The sequence below is a fragment of the Crocuta crocuta genome, unplaced genomic scaffold (assembly GCF_008692635.1).
Source record: "Crocuta crocuta isolate KB4526 unplaced genomic scaffold, BGI_CrCroc_1.0 scaffold140, whole genome shotgun sequence".
Taxonomy (NCBI): domain Eukaryota; kingdom Metazoa; phylum Chordata; class Mammalia; order Carnivora; family Hyaenidae; genus Crocuta; species Crocuta crocuta.
In genome coordinates this window covers 7,262,305-7,278,992 of record NW_027527775.1, presented here as the reverse complement: position 1 = coordinate 7,278,992, position 16,688 = coordinate 7,262,305, and the positions used below count along the sequence as shown (strand labels likewise).

The 16,688-nt window shown below is 43.9% G+C and overlaps 1 long non-coding RNA gene across 1 annotated transcript in view; it reads left to right on the top strand.

Annotated features, from left to right (window-relative positions):
* LOC144239369 (uncharacterized) overlaps positions 1–15,744 on the top strand; it is a 44,516-nt gene extending 28,772 nt beyond the window's left edge. Inside the window, exons 5-7 of the long non-coding RNA XR_013337398.1 lie at positions 534–668; positions 11,164–11,328; positions 15,608–15,744. This is a non-coding gene — a long non-coding RNA (uncharacterized LOC144239369). The remainder of the gene's footprint in view (positions 1–533; positions 669–11,163; positions 11,329–15,607) is intronic.
* The last annotated feature ends 944 nt before the right edge of the window (positions 15,745–16,688 follow it).

The following is a 16,688-nucleotide window of genomic DNA, read 5'->3' as shown; positions in this document are numbered from 1 at the left end:
AAAAAAAAAAAAAAAAAAAAAAAAGTAGGAAGCGTTCTGCAAAGTAGTATAGATATACAAAGTAGTATTATTGTTTTTACTGCTTTTTTACAAAGTTTATTTTGAGCACGTGAGAGAGAATGAGTGGGAGGAGCAGAGAGAGAGGGAGAGAGACTTGCAAGCAGGTGCCACACCATCAGTGAGGAGCCCAACGCAGGGCTCAACCTACCAACCCATAAGATCATGACCTGAGCCGAATTCAAGAGTCGGATGGATGCTTAACCAAATGAGCCACCCAGGTGCCCCTACAAAGTATTATTTTTATTTAAACTTTTCAGGTTGCAAGTCTGTTTCTAAATGTGCTACTAAGAATATCTATACATATATGTAAATATAAAGATCTGACCTGCATATATATACATATATTAAATAATATATACATAATAACATTAAATATATGGCAGAAAAGTGTCAGAGACCTCTAAGACCCCTGTGCCATATCACATTTACAAATAACACTCACTTTCTCAAAACTCTATCCAAATGTTTCTTAGGAGGCTCAGAGCAGCTGGTGGACTACGGAGAAGTCTTAAGAGATTGATATACGAACTGGATGCAGAAGTTGGAAAGCCCGTGCTCCTGAGAAGAGGAAGGGAGGATTCTAGCATGAGAGAGGAGCTCTGAGAAAGGTAACTGAATGAATAAATGATTGAATAAACTAATGAATGAGCCTCGAAGCAGGTAAGGACCCACTGCCAGGCCTTGAGAAAACACAGACATCATGGCCTCCATCTCACAGGCATGTGACAAGTGGACACTGGGCTCCATTTATTATCTAGTTCACTTTTCTATCTGTCAGGCTGTCACCTATGACAATACACTCTGTGCCAGCTGCAACTCACCTCGAGAGAAGTCAGAAGACTCATACTTAAAATGATCCTAATTTCAAACACAGAGGCAATTGCTGGTGAGACTCGTAAATTGAACAAAGAAAACATCGTGGGATATAATTACATAAATAACTTTATGTAGACTCCTATTGTCCCATGATGACCCTGCATCTGGAACAAAAACTTGACTCCCCCTCTGACTTGTTCTGTCAGAGGAAGACACTGGATGACACGTAGCATGACAGTATTTAACGTGTCTAGCCCCGGGTAATAAATGCCATATTTGAATTAACATTACACCTTGCCTGCCCCGCTACTATGAGCTGGCTGGGTGCTGGAGCCTGGCGTGAAGAGGTCTCCTCTTGTGTTCCTCCTGGGGATGGTCTCTCCCGTGGCCCCATGCCCCAGCCTGCCAACCACGGTCCAGGCAGGGAGAGAGCAAGGCATACTGGAAGGTTCTTGCTCAATTGATACTGATCTTCGAGGGCTCACCCTCTCTGCACTTACAGATATTTGAAACTGAGTCTCTCATGAGCCATTTTGCCTTCTAGCCAGGGGGAACATATTTCACACTCAAAACAGCCCTATCGAAGCGACCATCACTCATCTCCTTTAGATAGGACTCAGAGCAATGAATTACTCTCTCCAACACTCCCCCCCCACCCCCTCCCCACCAACCTTACATGTTCTTTCTGATGTCCCTCTTGACCTTTTTATACCCTGATTGGAGGGAATTGCCCTTGGGAGAGAAGCTCAAGACTTGTATAATCAGTTTCCAGATACTTCCTTTAAGAAACAGATGCTTCTGTGTCTCACAACTAATTTTGGTATTGGATACTTTTCTTAGGGCCTTGCTTAAATATTTCAATTTAACTTATTTCTATATTAGTTATTAGTTGGTCCAATGTAGCTTTTTGTCTCAAATCGATGGCTCTGATTCTATGGCTAACTGGAGACTGGGAAAATTGATTTATTAATCTTAATATGAACATATAAAAAGTCACAGGGCAAGAACTGGGAAACAATCATCTGGGTACTGTGCTTTGTGTGGTAGCCAGCCTCCAAAATGGCCCCGAGGGATCCCTGCTTCCTGGTGTCACACCTTCTGGGTTGTCACCCTATCCGTGCTGTGTCAGAGTTGGTTGAATAGGGAGAAGAGATGGAATGTTATATCTGAGGTTAGGTTATAAAATACTTTGGCTTCTGTCTTTCTTGTTTTCTTCCTCATGTAGATATTCCCTCTGACAGAAGCCATGTTGTGAGTCGTCTCATAGGGTCCTGCATTAGAAGGGAACGGAAGCCTCTTACCAACCAACAGCTGTGGGATTGAACTTGGAAGTGGATCTTCCAGCCTCTGTGAGGCCTCCAAAGACTGCAGCCCTAGCATATAGCTTGAGGGAAACTTAGTAAGAGATCTCAACCAGCACCGTCTAGCTAAGAATCTTGTCCCTCAGAAACTATGAATGACAAGATTTGCTGTTTTTACACTCGTGGGTTTTTTTTTTTTTTAGTAACTTCTCCTTTCATCCTTCCTGAGCTATTAAGCTGCTAGGTTTTAGGGTAATTTGTTAGACAGCAAAAGATAACTAAATACTGCCTAAATAGTTGGACTAACAGTTTTTTACATTTGCAAAATATTTTCACACAGACTATTTACCAGCATAACTAGATTTCTCTTTATAGTCTAAGTCAATCATAAAAATAAAACACAAATTAGAGGATTCTTCATTTTGTCAAAATATTTACTTCAGGGTTTTTTTTTTAAACAAGCAAGCTAATTAGGTATAACTAAAATATTTAATCTATAAAGTTCAATTTCCAAGTTTTCAGAAGTATTTGCATTGTATAAAAATCCATCTGTAAAATCAGAGCTGAGGGATTCAGACAGGACTCTGAAATGTTGTCTGGATTATCACTGTTCTGGAGAGCTCTACGCCCAATAGTCCCACACACATCCCATCTCTTTATTGTTTCACAATCTCTAGGAAAGGAAATGGGGACAGAGTGAGGAGCTATGAGGAAAAGAAGCAACACTTTGTTGTCTTTGCAGCAGTAAAGTCCTTCATGAGTAACTAAATTGTTTCATGTTCAAAGTGCTCTCTGCGCTTCCTATTTTCATTATGGTCTCCTGCGAAAAGTAAAATGAACGGCATTTCACATTGGGAGAACTGAAGCAGGGACCAGAGAAGAGGCTTTCAAGAGATGGTGTAACTAATACGGAAAGGGAGAAAGATGGCTGACCTCGGCCTCACCCAAAGGACTACGGCTTGGTTTTGTTCTGAGCACAGGGGCCTGAGACCTGGATAATGTATCTGACTCTCCATAGTTGTAAACAAGTTTCATATTTTATCAATACTAAATTTAGCTGCTGGAAATATCAGTCCTAAAAAACGTATGTGTGGGGGGCACTTGGGTGGCTCAGTTGGTTAAGGGTCTGACTATGGCTCAGGTCATAATCTCATGTTCTGTGGGTCCAAGTCCCACATCAGGCTCTGTGCTGACAGCTCAGAGCCTGGAGCCTGCTTCAGATTCTGTCTCTCTCTCTCTCTTTGTCCCTCTCCCGCTTCTGCACGTGTTCTCTCTCTCTCACAAATACATACATATTTCTAAGAATTAAAAAAAAATGTGTGAGGGGATGGGGGCTGACTTTAGAATATACTACTTCATCAGTAGCAAAGAGACAGATACTAGGTGCTATGTAGGGAATCTAACAGGGCTCATTAAACCAAAAATGTGTTCTAGAAGCAATTCTTGGAGTAGATAGAAGGAATGCACAAGAGTTCCCCTTCCACTTGCTACCTTCTTTGCTCATTCTGTTCCTTCTGCCTAGAACACTCGTCCATATCCCTGCTGCTTATCTGCTCTTCAGGTCTCAGGAAGAACACACTTCCTCCAGGAGATGTTCCCCCACTGCTCTAGACTGGGTTACATGCTTCTCCCATGTGCTTGGTTGTGCTGGACACTTCCATGGTCAGGGAAATTACCACACTAAATTAGGCCAAAATCTAATTACTAGGTCAGGGGCCATGTCTGCCATTGCTCATTACTGCATAGCAGGGGCCTAAGCTGGTGCCTGGTACATAGTAGGTCTTTAATAAATATCTGCTCAAAAGTAACTAGTTTCCAGTAAATAACATCAGGGAAATGATCCCCCTGAAATGGTATGGGTAATTATCTTGTTGCCTCTATATATACTATCAGGAAATCCATTCCAGAATTCATGGAACTGAAAGGCTCAAGACCAAATTACAATGCTAAATACATGGTTTATGGAATCAATTTAAAATGCACAGTGAGAAGCAGGGGAAACAGAAGAGTTGGTTAACAGACTTAGGATGAAGCACAAGCCTGGACCACATGACCTGAACCCTGGGTCCCAAAATATTTGAAGACCTCTCTCTCTCCCCCCTACCTCTGTCTTCCCTTCCTCTTCCCCTCTCCATTCCCCTCTCCATTCTGCCATAGGAGCACTCCCTGCTGACCAGAGGTGAGGTTGGAGCTAAAGGGACCCATAGGTAGAAGGCCCGTGGGGTCCACCCACATTGTTATATCAGACAGTTGCAGGACAATTACCCCAGGCCACCGTGATCTGCTGAGCAGCCGTGGCTTTGGCCTGCATATGCCGGGCAGCAGATAGGTAGATGGAAGCAGAATGGGTGTCACCAATGACTGCATGCATCAAAACTTCATGAGCACTGATTGCCTACTGTGCCTCATGTATGTTTAGAAGCTCTCGAATACTGGTGCCTATTGGGCCTTCCACCCCTTATCATCTACGTGCATCATACGCACATGCTCAACTCTACGTGTCTGACCTGTCTCACGGAAATCTATTCTCTCACGTTTCTGAAGTCTGAGGTCAAGATCTCAGCATGGATGGTTCCTTCTGTGGGCTCTGAGGGAGAATTTGGTCCACGCTAGGAGAATTTTCTCCTAGCTTCTGGGGATTGCTGGCAATCGGCTGTTCCTTGGCTTGTAGGCACATTAATCCCTGTCTCTGTCTTCACGTGGCCTTTTATTCTGTCTCCCATATTTCACATATTTCATGTGGCTTTCTCATTAGGATAGCAGCCACTGGAGTTAGAGCCACCCTAATCTAGCAGGATCTTATCTTGACTCACTGTATCTGCAAATACCCTGTTTTCAAAAAAAGGTCACATTTACAAGGACTGGGTGTACAGGCATTTTGGGGGTGGGCACTATTCAACCCAGTCAAATACCTAACAGACCTTACGGGTCTCATCCGTCCTAGGTATCTGCTTACCTTTCACAGGAGAGCTGAATGTCCTCTAATAATAAACAAACACACCCGCTACCTGGAAACAAAACAAATCTATTGTACACGGTGCTTCTGCTTCCCAGAAGGCATCTCCTGCTGATTCCTGACAGCCAAGGCATAAGCTCAGGGCCTCCTGTTTCCTCTGAGAGCCCGCTCTCAGTGCACAGTGCCGGTGTGAGGCACAGGGCTCACTTCCACAAGGCTGCTTTGTCCCTGGGAGACTTCCTTGGCTGTGTCTGTGCCTGCGGGCCTCAACTGCAGTGAGGGGCACCGGCCTGCTGCATGGGGGTGAGGGCAGGGAGGGATCGGTGCATCTCAGCTTTCCAGAGCTCATGGCATCTCGGGTACAGGCCGGGTACTCCGGGGCCTGAGTTGCTCCTGGTTAAGACCTGAGCAGGGGCTTCAGACCTCTCATGGGAGGCAGGGAAAATTCTCTCAGTGTGGTATTCTGCCTGCGGAAAATGAATACTGCCCAACATTTGTCAGCGCCCACTCCGGTTAGAATAGGAAAAAAGCTTATTTCTGGATGTCTGAAAATAGGGCTATTTAACTATATAGAGAGAAGTAGATGAGAAATTACATAAGATAATCATAATTTTTAGAGGCTTCTCACAGGATATCTATCACTCCTTCCTATGAGCCAGCCACACTGGGCGTACACCTCCAGAGTGGCGTCTATTATGTTAAGTGCACAGACAACATACCCCTTGGGGTTGGGTGTACTGTTTGCCTCTCTTCACTTGGCACATTGCCTGGTATTTGCAGACTGTCAGCAGATGTTTGTTGAATAACTGACCAACTGAATTAATTAGTGAGTTTTTCATACCTATAAATGAAACTATCTGATCATCCACATAATGTACCCAAACGAGGGACTTCTGTTCTCATTTACATTCAGTAATGTCAGGTTCGTTTTTGTATTCTCCCATCTAGTGATGGATGTAGTCTCGCTTCATTTACTTTCTACATAACCCCTGGGCGACCCTAAATGAGACCTTACCTATCTGGTACTTTATCTGGTCAAAATTCCTTGCATGGTTACCATTCCTCTCTCTCTTGACTCACCCTTGGGTCAAATGACAGAGTAGGTATTTAATCCCTGAAATCGATCTCTCCAGATTCTTCATCATCTGACTCTGCTGGGTCTGACTTCCTTCTAGTTCCAGGTACAGGGCTTTGTGACTGTACCTTGACCTCGGCAGCCCAGAGGGGAGTGTCACAGACTCCACGGTGAGGTACAGGAGTCTTCAGTGCTGACGAGAACCTATGTATATATTATGGATGTGCTGTCTGTTACTTGGAGCCCAGCAAAGGAGAGCTGTGAGCTAACAGAGCCTCTGCTGCTCCTCACTCTATCTATGGTCGCAGAGGCTTTTCATCTGTACCCAGGGCCCACTCTGGGAGCCATGTTGAGAAATAAATATGGGAGGAAATGCAATGGCCATTAATTTCCATTTAACTGTCAGCATGTAATTTGAAGCCAGGCCCAGCCTATCAATGAGAGGGAAATACCTGAATGGCAGAAATGTCAAAGGAAAGGCAGGCCAACAATGGCATCATCTCCTGAGTATGAAATGTAGGCCATCGGTTTAAAAAGCCGTGCACGCAACCTGAGCACATGGGCAAATGGGGTCAGTTTCTTCCGCCAGTGAAGTTTCTACCTGGCCAAAATTAGACCCTCTGGGAAGCACATTTGTACTTTTGGACATTAAATGTTACCTATACACTGCCCCCAAGGGTCAGTGGCATCTCTACAGTCACTGGCACTGCTAGAGGTAAGGAAAGGAGGTGCTACAGCCACCAGTGCTCAGCTGTCTGGGTCAAGTTTAGGATGAGTCTTCCCCAGGCATACTTGCTTCGTGTGCCATCTCTCAGCAGCTTCAATGAAGCTATGATGCAATTAGAATTTTTCTGATGAAGACACTGAGACTTTAAGAAGATCTTCAAAGATCATACAACTCCTAAGCAGCAGAGCGGAGATGGGAGGTCAGCCTGGTGGCACTTCTGAGAACCAAGAAGATGGCTGCAGGAGATGGTTCACCACAGCTCCAACCTCCATAGCCTCAGGGACAAGTGGCTTTATGTGAGCTGACTCTTCAACCTTTCTTTGAAGGCTCTTCCCAGAGGGGAAATTGGTATCCTCGTGTCCTTTTTTTTTTTTTTCATCACAGGTACTTATTATTGAATATGTGAAAGTATATTTTCAAAGAGTTAAAAGCATGACACGCATAGAAATATAGAATGAGCGTGTCAAAAATGTATTCAACAGCTGAGAGAGCAAACATGAAAGTAAAGTTGGTTCCAAAAGCATTTTGAGGAACTAGATATTTATAGCCATTTGAGGGGAAAAAAGGAATTAAGATTCCTAGATTAGATATAAAACTGGTTCGTGCCCTATGGGACCATAAACTCATGACCCCGAGGTCATCTTCTCCACTGTCTGTGAAGGAGATCTACCAGGATCTACTTTTCTATGTCTCATGGAACCTCGCAGTAGTGGCTGATTCCAATCAAATAGTTAATGGCAAAACCAAACACAGACACATTTCATTAGTCAGTGGGTGCCCAAACTTTTCTGCCCATTAGAATCACTTGGGGAGATTCCATAAACCTTGATGCTCAGGGTTGGCCCTGCATCAGTTTCTTGATGTACAAAATTACCACAAACACAATGGCTTAAAGCAACACAACTTTATTGTTTTATAATTCTGGAGGTCGGAAGTCTCCAATAGGTTTACAGGGCTCTGGTCCTTCTGGAGGCTCTAGGGAGAATCCGCTATTTGCCCGTTCCAGCTTCTAGAGGCTGCTTGTATTGCTTGACTTGTGGCTTCTTCGTCCATCTTCAAAGCCAGCAGCACAGTATCTTCTTCTCCCACCTCTGCTAGCATCTTCTCCAATCTGATCATCCTGCTTCCCTTTTGTAAGGGCACTGTGATTACAATGAGCCCATCTGGATAATCATTGCTGCTCTCTCCATCTCAAGAGCTTTAACTTAATCACACCTGCAAAATCTCTTAGACCATGTAAGGCAATCTATTCACAGGTTCTGAGGACTGCGTTGTGGACATCTTTGGGTGGCGGGCATTATTCGGCTTGCCACCTCACCCCGTATCATTAAATCAAAAAGCCTGCGAGTAGGAGCCAGGGTAGTTTTGAAGATTCACAGGTATTTCTAGTGTCAAGCCAAGTTTTAAAAGTGCTCACCCTACATCATTAGGTGACTGTTAAGAAATGCTTCAATCTGACATTGGGAGGAGACGGTCTCAATGTTGCTCTATTTCTAAGCTTGCAGTAACTTTTCTTAGCAAACGAACAAACATATCAAATAATTCTTAAATTAAAAAGCTCTACTTTAGAGGGGCGCCTGGGTGGCTCAGTTGGGTAAGCATCTGACTTCAGCTCAGGTCATGATCTCGTTGTTGGTGAGTTTGAGCCCCACATGGGGCTGTCTGCGGTCAGCACAGAACCTGCTTTAGATCCTCTGTACCCCTCTTTTTCTACTTCTCCCCCACTTGTGCACTCTTTCTCAAAAAAATAAAAAATAAATAGATAAAAAAGCTCTACTTTGATTAACATCTGCAATCAGTGCTCCATGGTGTCTGACCTTGGACTGGACGCTGCTCTCACTGATTGTCAACTTGGCAAGGTGCAGTTGCCTCTCTACCTTCCGCAAAATGACGCGACTATAACTCATTTCTGTCAGGATGGTGGTGACAGTGGAGGAAGGTGTAAGCTCAGTGACTAAAGCACAGTCTTTAGTCTGTAAATACGTCAAAGTCTGTAAATAGTCAAAGTCTGTAAATACGACTGCAGCACATGCCCGTGGTTGGCTGATGGAGGATGACCTGGTGTCACATTTCCACAGCCAAGAATCGTGCTCTGCGGACCACAAAAGACTGAGGCTTGTAAACGCTGTTCAAATAACTAAGATGAAAATAATACCCATGCTCCCACACCCACCTTCTGTCCTTCAATTATGTCTAATGGCTGAAAGCAAACAGAGGGGGCTGTGGAGGCAGTTAGTGGCCGCATACCTGGGAACCTTGGTGGAGCTCCAAATACATCAAATGTCTTACAGTAAACCTATCATCAGTGTGAGTTTACTGCATTTTGCCCGGTGCTGATTCCAGAGCCTGGGGGGAAACTTTTCACAAGAAGAAGAAACTGGTGCTCACTGTCAACCAAACAGCTAAGTTCATTATAGGAGTTCTTGTCTTTTAATTGAAGCAAAAGGGCATTCCTGAGACCCTAAAAGGGCCGAAGAATGCTTTCTGGGCTGCCAGAAGGGGAAGGTAAGACTCTTTGGGTCCACCGTGAAGGAATTCCAAAATAAAATTCCTAGATTCGATACAACACTGGTTAATGTCCTTCAGACAACGAACTCATGACCTTGAGGTCATCTTATCCAACAAATAGAAATCCATAGAATACCATGGAACATCCCCACCTATTGTAACATTCCCAGGGACATTCGCACTTTGGGACTCTCCTCTGTTCTGTTCACAGTGGGCACACCTTGCTCTCTTTCGATAAGACTCCGCCTGGCTGGAAAGCTTCACCAGTTCCCTGTCACTGGAGCAGACCAATAATCATCACTTGAAAGAGTCCACAGATCAGGTTTCCTAAGGCACTCACTGGTGTTTAGATCTCCTTCAGACAGCAGAACCAATTTTTCACATGAAGTCATATGCCATGTGACAAAATGAAAAAACTGTTACGTTACCAGTTGGCCCCACTGAGCTTCTTAGAAAGGACATACAGTTGGTCCTAATTATCTGCCCATTCCATGTTCTTCCGTTCATCTACTTGCTAAAATTTGTAACTACAAAATCAATGCTTGTGGTGCCTTTGCCGTCATTCACAGACATCTGCAGAGCAGTGAAAAAAATGAAGTCACTGGACATTACTTATTCCCAGCTGAGGCTCAACAATGTGACTCTCTTTTTCTTTTGGCTCTGAAACCGTCCAAGTTGTCCTCTTAGAGATCTGTTTGGTGCCACATTCTTTTTGTTCATTTCTTTTGTTGGTGATTTTGCTTTACAATACCCCCAAGCATAGCGCTTGTGTACTGTACTAGCCCAAGAAACCTGGGCTCTTCTTCACGGAGAAAACAAGTTTATATACGTTTCATGTTGGCCCGCCTCACGGTGCTGTTGGCCATGGGTTCATTAGTTCATGAATCATTAATGAGTCAACGAAATTTCTTAAATAGTTGCCTTTAAAGAGAACGACACAGAAAACAAAGTTCTGTACTGACTGGTTGAAAATGTGACCTTGTAGGAACTTAACCCTGCATTTCCTGTGGGGGGGGTGGCTCAGCATGTCCTAATGCAGAGGGTACAGTGATTCTAGAGAACATAACTAACCACTGTGGAGAGCAGGAATTAACTGTGTCTTTGGAAAAATATCTGGACCACGACTTCAGTTAGGCGGTGACGCTCCAAGAGCCTAGGCAGAGATGTGCTCCTTCTCACCAGGACTGAATAGACAAAGGAAAGAAGAGAGGAAGGGAGAGGGGCGGTCAGTAGGAAGCGACATTTTCCAGCTCTGTTTCAGTAAAGAGCCAAGAGAGCATAGCGCAGCAATAGAGAGCCTGAGATGAGGTTAGAGAATAGGCGCACCGACTATAGATTTTTCATATGTCTTGCCATGTTGGGTGCACTGTGACTTTCTTCTTGTGAATCCAGCTTTCTTTCTTTTCCTTCCTTCCTCCCTCCCTCCCTCCCTCCCTTCCTTCCCTCTCTTTCTTTCTTAATAAATGTTTATGCATTTTTAAGAGAGAGACAGAGAGAATGGGGGAGGAGGGACAGAGGACCCAAAACAGGCTCCATGCTGATAGCAGAGAGCCTGATGCAGGGCTCAAACTCACAAATCATGAGATCATGACCTGAGCTGAAGTCAGATGGCTAAGCCACTCAGGTGGCCCCGCTCTTTCTTGAAGTCTACCTGCTCACATGTGCTTCTCATGGCTGAAAATTTTTAATTTTTAATTTTGTTTATTCTTTTCCCCCAAAGAAAACAAGTAGTCTCCTGTCTTCAACAAAGTGATGCAAAACCTTGTAAAGAGGCAGGATGTCACTCAACAGAGACCGTGACTGTAAGCCCTCCAGGGGTCTAAAGGCATCTTGGGGAGGACGTTGCCGAGATGAAGCCTCTGGAATTGAAAACTTCCGGTGAGGGGTAAGCTTAGCTGACTTGCAAAGGGCTGGGAGGGTTTCAATGACACCTGGGACACCCCGGGAGCTGCAGTGTTGGGGGCAGGACAGCACGCGAGCCTTGTCCAAATGCACTGTCCCCCTGGCACCCAGCTTGACCCTGCAGAACAGAGGATGCACAGGCTGGACCTGATATCAAACAATTCTTTCTCGGACGTGTGCCTGGTACATCTCCTGACCATGCTCCTAGGAAAGATCGCTGAGGATTTAGCTCAACCGTCTGCTCTTACTTGGTTTTTTACCAGGATCACGGGACTGTGCCCAGAGCGCGGCCTGGGGCTGGAGAGGTTCTGAGCTCCCTCTGTAGGATAAATGCAGCTGTGCTGATAGCTCTAGAGCCCAAACTCTTCACTTGTCTTGTGCATCCCACTGGAATTCTGCTAGTAATCAGGCTCCCTGCTGACATGGCTTCTTTCCTGGAGGATAAAGCTTTAATCAAATGAAACCAGCCTCTTGAACATTCCAGCAAACTTGAGCAGGCAGTGATTTCCCCTGGCCCCACGCACGTGCCAGAACTGACCTTGCCACCTAAACCCTTGAATCTCTCAGCGGTGGGCTGAGGGGAGGGAGCACTGATGAAGAGAACTTGCCCCAATAGATACAGGATTCCTCTGGACCCTCCACAGCCAGGAAGCAGGGAGAGAAACAGGGAACTGACTTGTCCAAGTGCCAAGGATTTGCTGAGCAGACTTTAGTCTTTCCTCCTGGCTCAACTGGTTTCTTTGCTTCTACTCTGGGGTCTGGGATCCAATGACCTAGGACCTCCTCGTTCCGTTTTCTGAGCCTGGGGCATACGCTGGCCATGTATGCCTGCATCAAAAGTGTCTTTGCAATCCCCTTAACTCACGTTTTTTCCCTTACCGATTTTGTCAAGGCTGATACCTATTTTCCCTTTTTGGGCTTATGGGATAAACAAATCAGGGATTATAAAGCACTACGACAAGGGAAACTAGCTACACCTAAATGTGTTGGATGGAGGCAGTAACAGAAAAGAAAAAAAGATTATCATTCAAAATGTGGTGGAAAGATGCCAGGGTCTGTGAGAAAGTCTTCCTACAGACTTTTAGGAAGGGAGAGTATCTATGTATTTTGATAATATGAACTGCATAGACAGTAAAGCCAATGATTAGCTCGGTTCTGTAAAATGGCCATCAGACCACTTGTTTGACTCAGAGGACTGTTCAATTCAGGCAAAATCGTCTGACCAGTAGACCTGAATAAACGTCGACTGGAGGTGACCCAGATTCTTAAGATCAATATGTAGTCTAGTTAAAAGATTTTATGATAATTTTTTTAATGTTTATTACTGAGACAAGGGGAGACGGGCAGAGAGAGACACACACAAAACCCAAAGCAGGCTCTAGGCTCTGAGTTGTCAGCACAGAGCCTGATGTGGGGCTCCAACTCACGATCCATGAGATCATGACCTGAGCCGAAGTCAGACACTTAACTGAGCCACCCAGGCGCCCAGATTTTACAACAAAATGGGAATCTCTCTTTCATCGTCTCCTTTCCATCCCAGCCCATCCAATGATGTGTGTATGTGGGGTGGAAGTGGGGTGGGGAAGCCGGGCTTTAGGACATGTCCCGCAGCCCTGGTGGCCCCGTGGTGGATGCAATCAGCCTCTCATCTGGAGGGAGCTGGTGGGTTGGAAGGCCAGGATTTGTGGGGCTCGGGGCAGAGACTCCCATCCCATCCTCTTGCTACAAAGAAGACTCAGTTCTCATGGATGTCAGATCCTGTCAGGTTGAGTAGGAACTGGACAAGGTAGACGAAGGCACCCGTGGGATTCTTCACAGTTTTCTGTCAAACACACTTAGTTTTTAATCAGAACCTGCCACCTCACAGAGACTCACTAAGCCCACACCACTGCAGAGCACTGTGCGGTCCACAGTCACCTGTCTGCTCCTGGATCAGGCTTGCTTAGCCACCTGTGTGTACAGGGCCGGGTTCACTGAACACAGCAGTGGCCTTTGGGTGTCTGGGTCTGAGGCAAAGTCATGTCTTCTGGGATTTGGTCGGGACACCAGAGCTGCTTTTTGACAGGAAAAAAAAGTTGCTTCCGCTCCTTCTCTGTCCATGCCTGTCAAGGATGCAGACCCCCCTTTGACATTAGGCCACTTTTCATCACTTTTGCTTGAATGAATGCAATTTCTAGCCTCCCTGCTGCCCATTTCCAGTGCGGCCAGCACACCGCCGTCAGATTCCTCTTCCTTAAATATGGCTGTGCTCGTCACTCCTCCCCTGCTCAAAAGTCTGCAGATAGTTCCCATTGCCTACAGAGTGAAGACCACGCTGCTTATCTGTCACCACAGTTCCCTACAGTATGGCCTTAGCCTGCTTTTGTTTTTCTTCCAAATCCCTCTCCTCCTTCTCTCCTAAATGCGCCTTCCTCTTCAGTAGGTTCTCTGTAGGGTGCCTCACACACCCTTTGCCCCGTGCCTTGGCTTATAAATGGCTTCTCTAATACTGGGATGCCTCCCACACTCCACTCCACAAAAATCCTCCTCCTTCGTCAAGAACCTGTTCTTTCTCCACGTAATTCTTAATTAGTTCAGCCCAGAGTGACATCTTTCATTGTTCTGAACTTACCAAGTCAGTGATATGCATTCATCTGGTTCTTTCCAAACTTATCCCTTTTAAAGGGCAGGCATGGCCTGGAGTGGGAAGCAGAGGAGGAATAGAAATATATTTCTATTCCTCAAGGAAAAGAATCCCTAGCATTTACCCAGAGACAGTGAAGGTTTCCTAAACGGGCAAGGCTGTTATATTTAGCAATGGAATCTTTCACTGTTTAATATTCTATCCTTTATCTGTAAAGCTGATCCCATGTCTTCATCTCGGGCCTCCTGGGAATATGCTTCTGCCCTATGCTCTTGTCATGAACCTCACTGAGTCATTCACACACGCTACCCAGGTGTCCCCAACAACGTCTCATTTTCACAGCATGCCCAGCCAACAGCTGGACACCGTGCCGTGGAATGTGAGCCATACTGGCTGCTCACACCTGACTCCAGCCTACGACCTTGACTTCATCAGTACATCAGCCTACATAAAGGGGCCCTACAAAGGCCCATGTAGGTTGTGAAGGAAGACTGTTTTGCCCAGCATCACGGCATGAGAAAGCCTCTTGAATTGAGTTCCTAAAAGCTGCCAGCTATGTTAAAAGGGTCCCTCGACTTTAGTTTGAATGCCTGCTGTCTGATGCTTCATTAACTCTTGGTACGACTGGGAAAACGCTTCGTTCTTGGTGACGGTTTCCTCATCATTAAATGAAAGGTTTCCTTGTGTTGTTTTAATAGTCTGTCTCTTGGGTCTCCTTAAGCTCTAGAATTCTATGCATCTGAATGAACTTTGTGCCCAAGGCTGAACTTGTATGTGGTTTTTTTGTGTCTGGCTTCTTTCACTTAGCACAGTATTTTCCACTGTTCATTCATGGGGTGTGTGCATCAGCATTCCATTGTTTTTCATGGCCGAATAATATTCCATTGCATGAATAAGCCACACTTTGTCCATTCATCAGTTGATGGGCATTTGGGTTGTTTCCACATTTTGGCTGTTATACATAATGTGGCTATGACTATTTCTGTACATGTCTTTATGTGAATATGTATATGTTTTCAGTTCTCTTGAGTATATACGTAGGAGTGGAATCTCTTGGGTTTCATGGTCCCTTCACGTTTAACTTTTTGAGGAGCTGCCGAACTCATCCTCAGAGCTGCACCATTTTACATTTCTGCCAACGATGTATGCGGTTTCTGATTTCCCTACATCTTCACTGATACCTGCTGCTGTCCGTAGTTTGATTATAGCCATTCTAGGTGGGTATAAAGTGATAGCTCTTTGTGGCATTGATTCACATTTCTCTCATGACTAATGATGTTGAGCATCTTTTCATATGCTAATTGGCTATTTGTGTATCTTCTTTGGAGAACTGGTCATTCAAGTCCTTTGCCCATTTTTTAATTCCGTTGCCTTTTTGTTTGTCGAGTGGCAGTAATTCTTTACATATTCTTATATGTAAGAATAATTGTCCTTGTCAGCCAGATAGCTTGCAAATATGTTTTCCCTTTGTATAGACTGTCTCTTCACATTCTTGATACCATTTGAAGCACAACAGTTTTTAATTTTGATGAATCTCAGTTTATCTATCGTTTCTTTTGCCATTTGTGCTCTCGGTGCCATATCTAACAAACCACTGTTTAATTTTAATCATGAACATTTACTCCTACGTCTTCCTCAGAATACAGATGCTAACAGGTTATAAGAAGCTAACCGAGCTGCTCTGGGATGCAAAGAAAGAGGTGATTGCCCCGTGCCTTTCCCACATCATCTGCTATGTTTTGAATAACTTCACATTGCTGAAGAGAACACTGTATGTTAGAGCACTTTATTAAAAGAAATTTCCTTCATGAAATAAAATGTTAAAGTCTTTTGGAAAATTTTATCCATAATCATGATTCAGACAACATTATTTTAATTTCTTTACGTTCCCTTGTAATTTTAGCCACAAGTATGCATATTTGCATATATTATAATCACCTCATATGTATATTTTCCTTTTGTTTTTCCAATTTGTTGTTATGATAAATAATTTTCATATTATTTCAATGGCTACTTAATAGTCTATGAAATTACATATCACAATGGGCCAATTTGGTATTTTATATTTTGTTTTATTCCACATTGTTTTGCTCTTAAAAGTAATAAAAGATTTCTGCTTATTTTCTTTATTTTTGAATTTTTCCTATAGGATAAATTTCTGTCATAATTAATTTATCAAATGTTTAGAATATTTTTTATTCATAGCAAATTCTTCTCTAAAAGTATTCTATCAACTTAAACTATTAAAAGCAACGTCTGAAAGTTTTCTAAGCAGCCTTGCCAAAATTGGGATTTAGTTTTAATTTAGCTAGTTTCATGGTATAATGTCATTGTTTTAATTTGTACTTTTTAATTACTCACAAGTTTAAACACTTTCCATGCCTAATACTTTCAGTTTTCTCAATGCTTTATTAAAAACAGAGTAGTTAAAAATCTTTTCCTAACTATTAATGTAATATTTGTTGAATGTAGAAAAGCATAAAAAAGAAAAGTCATCTATAATCCCACCAGTGAGATGGAACTAAGTTAAATATCTAAACTGGAGTCTTGTTCCAGACTTTGGAAGTTCCAAAATTCCAACTCTGAATTCTTTTTTCCCTACAACATGATTTGCCCATATCTTAAATAAGGCATGCTAATTTCACAGTGGTTTTTAAACTTCATCTCTAAAATTACTATCGCAAAATGGAAGTAGGGTGGGTGCCCAAGTCTGAGCATCC